General features: G+C 38.8%; 1 pseudogene; it reads left to right on the forward strand.

The window, feature by feature from the left end:
* The first annotated feature begins 832 nt into the window (after nucleotides 1-832).
* LOC149146576 (large ribosomal subunit protein eL33y pseudogene) lies at nucleotides 833-1,522 on the forward strand (annotated as a pseudogene).
* Nucleotides 1,523-7,436: the final 5,914 nt, after the last annotated feature.

Genomic DNA, 7,436 nt, shown 5'->3' on the forward strand with positions numbered 1-7,436 from the left:
ATTAATTATTTTAGCAAAAGAAAAATACACCTACATTTCTATCTTATTCACGGTTCATTATTTTGGAAAAAAGAAAGAAGCCTATGTGTTCATCTAAAACATGGAGAAGAGGTAAACCGTGTTAGATTGTCTCTTTTTCTTTCACAATACATACCAATAACCACTCTTTTTCGCTTGCCAAGATTATTTAGCATCAAAAAATATCTGACAATGGAAGATTGGCAAATATTGTGTCATACACAATGATTGGAAAATATTGTGTCATACCCAATGAAAAAAAGGATGGGAAGAAAACAAATAGATGTGGCAGATCCATGGGTGAAAAAGAAAAGTCATAAATACTAAACATATTGCAGATTTTTATAATTGCTTGCAAACTTGGCATAGATGCCTAATCTATGCATCATGAATAAGAGATTTGGATAGGTTATAATTCTGAGGAGAGGAGATAGATCACATATCAAACCAAATTTGATATGAAACCTTATTGGTTAACCTTAGTCTGGTTTTTGTTGAGAAGGAATACTATGGTTTTTGTTGAGAAGGAATACCATGATTTAATCAACGTCTATGGATTGATTATTCATTTATATCTTAGTCAGAGTTAATTATTCAAAAAAACAAAAGAAAGAAAGAAAGACGTTTATGGATTGATTATTCATTTATATCTTAGTCGGAGTTAATTATTCCAAAAAAACAAAAGAAAAAAAGAAAGAGGGACCTACATGTTCATTGAGAAGAAACGGCTGAGTTGGATTCTTCACTTTTTCTTCTGCCATATTTGATACATGCACCCACGCACTAGTAACTATTTTGTTTGTTCCATGCATTTTAACATTGGCTGTGCCGGGGCGAGGTGGAGGAAGAGGAGCAGCAGCAACTGGAAGAAGAGTTTGTGCAGCAGTCCATCCGTTCACCTTGGGGCGTATAGACAGTCGAGGTGTTCCGAGCCATTTTGATCAACATGGTGAAGGGACACCAAGGAGAGCATATCAGGTTGTATGTTCGAGGGATCATCCTCGGCTACAAAAGGTCAAAATCAAACCAGTACCCAAATACTTCTCTGATTCAAATTGAAGGAGTCAATACACCAGAGGAAGTGGATTGGTATCTGGGCAAAAGGATGGCCTATATTTACAAGGCGAAAACCAAGAAGGGGGGAACTAATTACAGGTGTATTTGGGGCAAAGTAACAAGGCCGCATGGTAACAGTGGTGTTGTTAGGGAAAAATTTAGAACAAATTTGCCACCAAAGTCCATGGGAGGGAGAGTGAGAGTATTTATGTACCCCAGCAGCATATGAGGTTGTTGTCACTACTTGGCCTACAAACTCTCAGATGTTTCATATTTTAGTTTTGTTTCGATATGAGAGGCCTATTGTTGACGAAGCCGTTGATTTATGAGAACATTTTTCCTTCACAGGAAGATGTGATGCAAATTTACCTTTTTTTCCTAGAATATTTGCGTCTTTTGTTATTTTATTTTTACCTACATTAGAACTATGAAATCATGATTTTGACAATATGAGTACTGATAGTTGTTTGGTGTAGACATCTGCACATGTTATGTACTACTCTTTAAAATGTTCAGTTCATTAAAATAGATCAAAACTGAAATTTTACTGAAAAACTATTTTGTTTGTTCCTGCCAAAATTAATTAACATCAAAATTCCCTTTGAAATACGCTTAATATCATATTGGATGCCCAGTAAGCATTGTTTGGGGTGATTCGTAGCACATGGGGCAATTCTGAGAATCGCCAGGTGGTGAGAATCGCCCCGCCACCGCCCCGCCACCACCACTGGTGGCGAGGCAGTGGCGGGGCGATTCTGAGAATCGCCCCACCACCCGGTGATTCTCAGAATCGCCCTATCTGCTATGAATCACCCCAAACAATTCTTACTGGGCATCCAATACGGTATTAAGTGGAGAAATCCTAGCCTTGCGAAAGATCTGCGGTGATGGCACTATTGGGAATTGAACTAGGGTCGCCTTGGGTGTTATTGGAACAGGGGGCAATGTCGGTGCTAGTGCCGGAGAGGCTAAGCCCATCAATACTGTGACGATGAAGAAGCCTAAGCGTAAGTGTCATGCCAGTGGGTAGACTGTTCTGAGATTCAAACACGTGATGTATTCGGCTTGTTGCAGCAGCGGTTGAGGGGTTCCGGACCAGGGTCGAGATGCATTAATACTATCTACCAGTTTGGTTGGCGAGGATGTCGTGGATCCATGGCTCTCAATTTCATGTCGATTCTAATTTGATTACTTTTCTTCATTTTCCGGCATTCTACATAAACAAATGTTGCAACACTCCTCCTTTGCCTCTTCCAATCTCCCTTCTGCTAAGTACTTGAAAGATTGTAGTGCGGCTATTTGTTCATCAGAGAGGCCGAGACTTTGCCGGTCATCATCGTTCAATTCATGGACGAAGATGATCCTCCAAGGCAGCGAAAAAAGATCACGACAAACTTCTTTGATTAAATAGATGAGTAACGCTATTGCGAAGAGTACTGCCCCAATTGTCGAAGAGCTAACTCATACCTGCCACTGCGCGTACATAATTACTCGATTTCTATTTCCAAATGTATAACGTGTCTCAAGTGGCGTTTTTTTTTTAAGAATGTCCCGAGTTGATCTTCTCTAATTTATCAATGAGGTACGTGTTTTATATCCCTCAGGCATTTTCAAGACCAATATATAAGCCGAAACATATTCTCAGTGATTTTTTTTGTCTTAAAATATATTAAGTGTCCCATGGGGTTACATGGACTTTCAATGTAAGTTGTAACTAAAATTCACTGTCATTGTCTAATAATATTAGACATTAGACCTTAGTTGGAGGTAACATTGATAAAATTATGAGCTCAAGATTTAAGTTACTATGGTGAAGATAATATAGAAAGTTCGGGCTTTCATATGGTCTAACAACAGTGTTATTTTAGTTCATTATCATTCAAACAAGGGGCCATTAAGTTTGGTGTTATCCGTGTCTAAGATATTTATATGAAAATTGATCAAGATTAGGTTTTTACCTTGATTAAGAAGATTTTTAAAATGATTAAGTATAAGGGAATGGAAATAGGATTAGTTTTTAAACGCAAAATCCAAGTGTGTTTTCTAGTCAACTCATCATTATCTAAGATATTTACATGAAAATTGGTTGAGATTATGGTTTTCACCTTGATTAAGAATACTTTTAAAATGACCATGTTAAGCATAAAGGAATGGAAATAGGAGTAGTTTTTAAAAGCAAAATCAAGTGTGCTTTCTAGTGAATTCATGGAAAGACAATAGATGAGTCTAAAATATTTGAAATTTTTTAACAATAAGGTTATAGTTGTGGTACAATAATATATTTATAGTTAATTTTATTAGGAATTCACAAGAGATTAGATATATTCATTTAACATTGAAAGATTTTTATTTCGAGGATTAAGAAATACTTCTTTATTATATTAATGTATCCATAAAGGTCCTTTACTTTTTAAAAAATAAATTTTGTTACTTTCACTTTAGGTTTGGTTTTTGATCCAATAGGTTTGTATAGATCTCGAGGTAATAGACTCCTTAAATATGACTCGAGGATTTCTAAAAGTATTCTTCCAATATTAATGAGTTTCTATGTCTACAATGTAATCACCACAATGAAATAATAAGCATTTACTACCAACTAGATGTTCATAGCCCCATAAAAGGTTTTTATATCCCTCATTACTTCCCCCATTGGGGTGCTTTTCAATTATTATTTGTCCCTTTTCTTTTATTTAGATATGAGGATGGGTAACATCTAATTGATAATAGTGGGGGAAGCAATGCACTGAATAACCATATTAATAGGAGTGTCTCCTTATATTGGGTGTAAATTCTTGACCTTATTGACTTTTTAGAATTGTTGCCAAGGGAGATGTTTTTATGTTGTTGTTAAGATATTCGCAGTGAATTTGATAAATGTAATCCTTTCTCAGTGGTAATTGATGTTAATGGAGATCCAAACTTAGTTTGCTCATTTTGGTTGTGTTTCCTATTGTGGTATTAGCGTCCATGTGCTCCTCATGAGTCACTTGCAACAAAATAAGACAAACACAAAATACCATGTAACTATATTTAAAACGCCATCAAAGTTATTATAGTGGTTCATAAGATGACAGTGACAGTGGCCTTCCTTTAAAGGTTTGGAAAGAAATTAAAATAGATTATTATTATGGCCTTAGATACTCTAATCAAAGTAAATCGAGTGGTCGTAGGTAGCTCATCATATGCTCCCTACATGTGGGGTATGATTTCACTAATGATGCATTATTAGGATTGTGATTGACACTAGAGTTATCTTCTGGGAACTTGCTTGTTTTTTCCAATTATTTCATTCTTGAGAGAAAATCCTCTTGCATCTGTTGGGTTGTGTTATATTCTTTCCACAATAACCTACGTAGTGAACTGGGGGGTTAGGTTGGGCGAACCTACCTATGGTTTTTTCGGTCCATGGTTTTGGATGCGATGGTTTTCGGTCCATGGTATTGGATGCTTCGGCATGTATAAATATGTATTGTAACATTGAAAGGAATATAATGAAAAATCAAGCTGGTAGTCTCGGTTTTGGGATCCAGGGGAAAATTTCTGTGTATATGTGTTTTATGTGTTATTCTCTCGCATTGTTTATTTTTCTATGATTTAGAATTCGTATGCAGGTAATTTTTGTACGGGGTTAAAACCTACATTTGGTATCAGAGTTGTTTTGGCTTCAAGGGGACACCTTTGTTGCTGAGGGGTTTCACTCGGGCCTGTGGTAGACCCTGTTCAGTGGAAGATCTGCGAGATCGATTCTGGTGGTGAAAGAAGATGGCGAGCAGCGGAAAGATAGAGATCGAGAAGTTCAATGGTCAGATTTTTGAGTTGTGGAAACTCAAGATGGAGGATCTGTTGGTGGATAAAGATCAGTGGATCGCGGTAGATCTAGGTACTAAACCAACGGGAGTGACCGATGAAGAATGGAAGAAGTTGGATCGGAAGGCAAAGAGCACAATACGATTGTGTGTCTCGGATTCAGTATTTCTGACTGTATCAGGGGAAGCTACGGCGAAGGCTTTGTGGGACAAGTTAGGTACTTTGTACCAATCTAAGTCTCTGGTGAATAAACTGTTCCTGCGGAAAAAGCTGTATAACCTGAGGATGAAAGATGGAGACTCGGTGGCAGAGAATCTGAACGCATTTAATATTGTGGTAAGTCAGTTAGCGTCTGTTGATATTAAAATTTCAGATGAAGATAAGTGCATCAGTTTGTTGTGTTCTCTACCAGATTCGTGGGATAGTCTGGTTATTGCAATAGGTAGCAATGCAACTACTTTGCAGTTTGATGAAATAGTCTCAGCCTTGCTGACGGAGGAGATGAGAAGGAAAAATATGGAGAGCCAGAATGGTGATGCCTTGTCTGTACGAAGATGGTCCCAGAATAGAAACAAAAATAAGTCATCGAGTGGGAGATCTAAATCTAGAGGGAGATCTAAATCTCCAGGAAAAACTGTAAAGGTGGTGTGCTGGAAATGTGGAAAGGAAGGGCACTTCAAAAGGGACTGTAAATCTAAAGCTCCTGATAAAAGAAAGGGATCTAATGATGCTCCTTCTGCAGAGGCGAAAACCACCTCAGATGAAGGTGGGGATGTGTACTTGGCTTCTTCAAGTACACATGTAGATCATGAGGCATGGTTGATTGACTCAGGTGCATCCTTTCACTTCACTCCCCATAGAGAGTGGTTCTGCGAGTATGAGAAATACGATGGTGGTGATGTCTCCTTAGGAGATGATAGGAAGGCTAGAATCATTGGTCGCGGAAAAGTAAAGTTGAAGTTGCAAGGTGGAAGGGTTAGAACACTTCTGGGTGTTCTGCATATTCCTGCATTGGCCAAAAATCTGATTTCTGTAAGCAAGTTGGATGATGCAGGTGTAAAAACATTGTTCAAGAAGGATACCTGCAAGATGGTTCGGGGAGCACTGGTATTGATGCGGAGAGTTCGGACTGGAACTCTGTACAAGCTGCAAGGTAACACTGTTGTTGATGGGTGCAACAGTTCTGTGGTTCCTGAAAGTGGAGCTGAAAATCTAGTGGTCTCTAGAGAGAATACCATGCTGTTGCATCAAAGGCTTGGACATATTGGAGAGAAGGGCCTTCGAATACTTCATGGTAAAGGTAGGGTAGAAGGTATGAGTAATAGCTCTCTGGATTTTGATTTCTATGAAAATTGTGTATATGGGAAGCAGAATCGAGTGAGTTTCCCCTCTGGTGCTAAGAGGGCGAAACAGATATTAGAGCTTGTGCACGGTGATGTGTTTGGACCTGTGAAAGTTCCATCACTAGGTAAGTCTGTGTACTATGTATCATTTATAGATGACTTCTCAAGGAATACATAGATATATTTCCTTAAGAAGAAATCTGAAGTCTTTGACAGGTTTAAAGAATTTAAGGCTCTGGTGGAAAATCAGATAGAGAAGAAGATAAAGGTGTTGAGGACAGATAATGGTGGAGAGTTTTGCAGCAAGGAATTTGAAGAATTCTGTAAGAAGTGTGGTATAGCATGGCAGAATACTAATCCATATACACCTCAGCAAAATGGAGTCGCAGAAAGAATGAACAAGGCGTTGATGGAAAGGGCAAGAAGCATGCTAAGTGGTGCCGGGTTAGGACAGGAATTCTGGGCAGAGGCGGTGGATATTGCATGTTACCTGGTCAACAGGTCACCTTCATCAGCGTTGGAGGATAGGACTCCACAAGAAGTATGGACTGGTAAGAAACCCTCACTTTCACATCTGAGGGTATTTGGATGTGATGCATATGTACATGTTCCAAAGGAGAAATGAACCAAGTTGGACAGTAAATCTGAAAAGTGCATCTTTATTGGGTATAAGGATGGTTTAAAGGGTTATAAGCTTTGGAACCCAGTAACAAGGACGGTTGTGTACAGCCGAGATGTGGTGTTCAGAGAGGTGAAAGATGTTATTAAACATGAAGTCCAACCAAAGGAACCTGAGAAGATAGAGTTTGAGCTAAAGGAGGAAGAATCAGACTCTACAACAGAGGAGGAATCAGAAGATGAAGAGCCACAAACTCCGGCTCTGAGAAGATCAATTCGAGAAAGAAGGCAGCCAGAAAGGTATAGTCCATCTGCTTTCTGTTCAAATTTTGCTTTGTCTGTTACTGATGATGATCCCAGAACTGTGAAGGAAGCAGTGGATTCAGAGGATGGAAAACTCTGGAAAGAGGCCATGGTTGATGAAATGGCATCTTTGCACAAAAATGAGGCTTGGGATCTGGTGGAGTTGCCGGCTGGAAGGAAACCCATTGACAGCAAATGGGTGTTCAAAAAGAAGACAAATGCAGAAGGGAAGGTGGAGAAATACAAAGATCGGTTGGTAGCAAAAGGTTATTCCCAGGTGTCGGGAATTGA

The sequence above is a fragment of the Pinus tabuliformis genome, chromosome X (genome assembly GCF_031772625.1).
Source record: "Pinus tabuliformis cultivar Carrire ecotype Pingquan chromosome X, CPIR1, whole genome shotgun sequence".
Lineage (NCBI taxonomy): Eukaryota > Viridiplantae > Streptophyta > Pinopsida > Pinales > Pinaceae > Pinus > Pinus tabuliformis.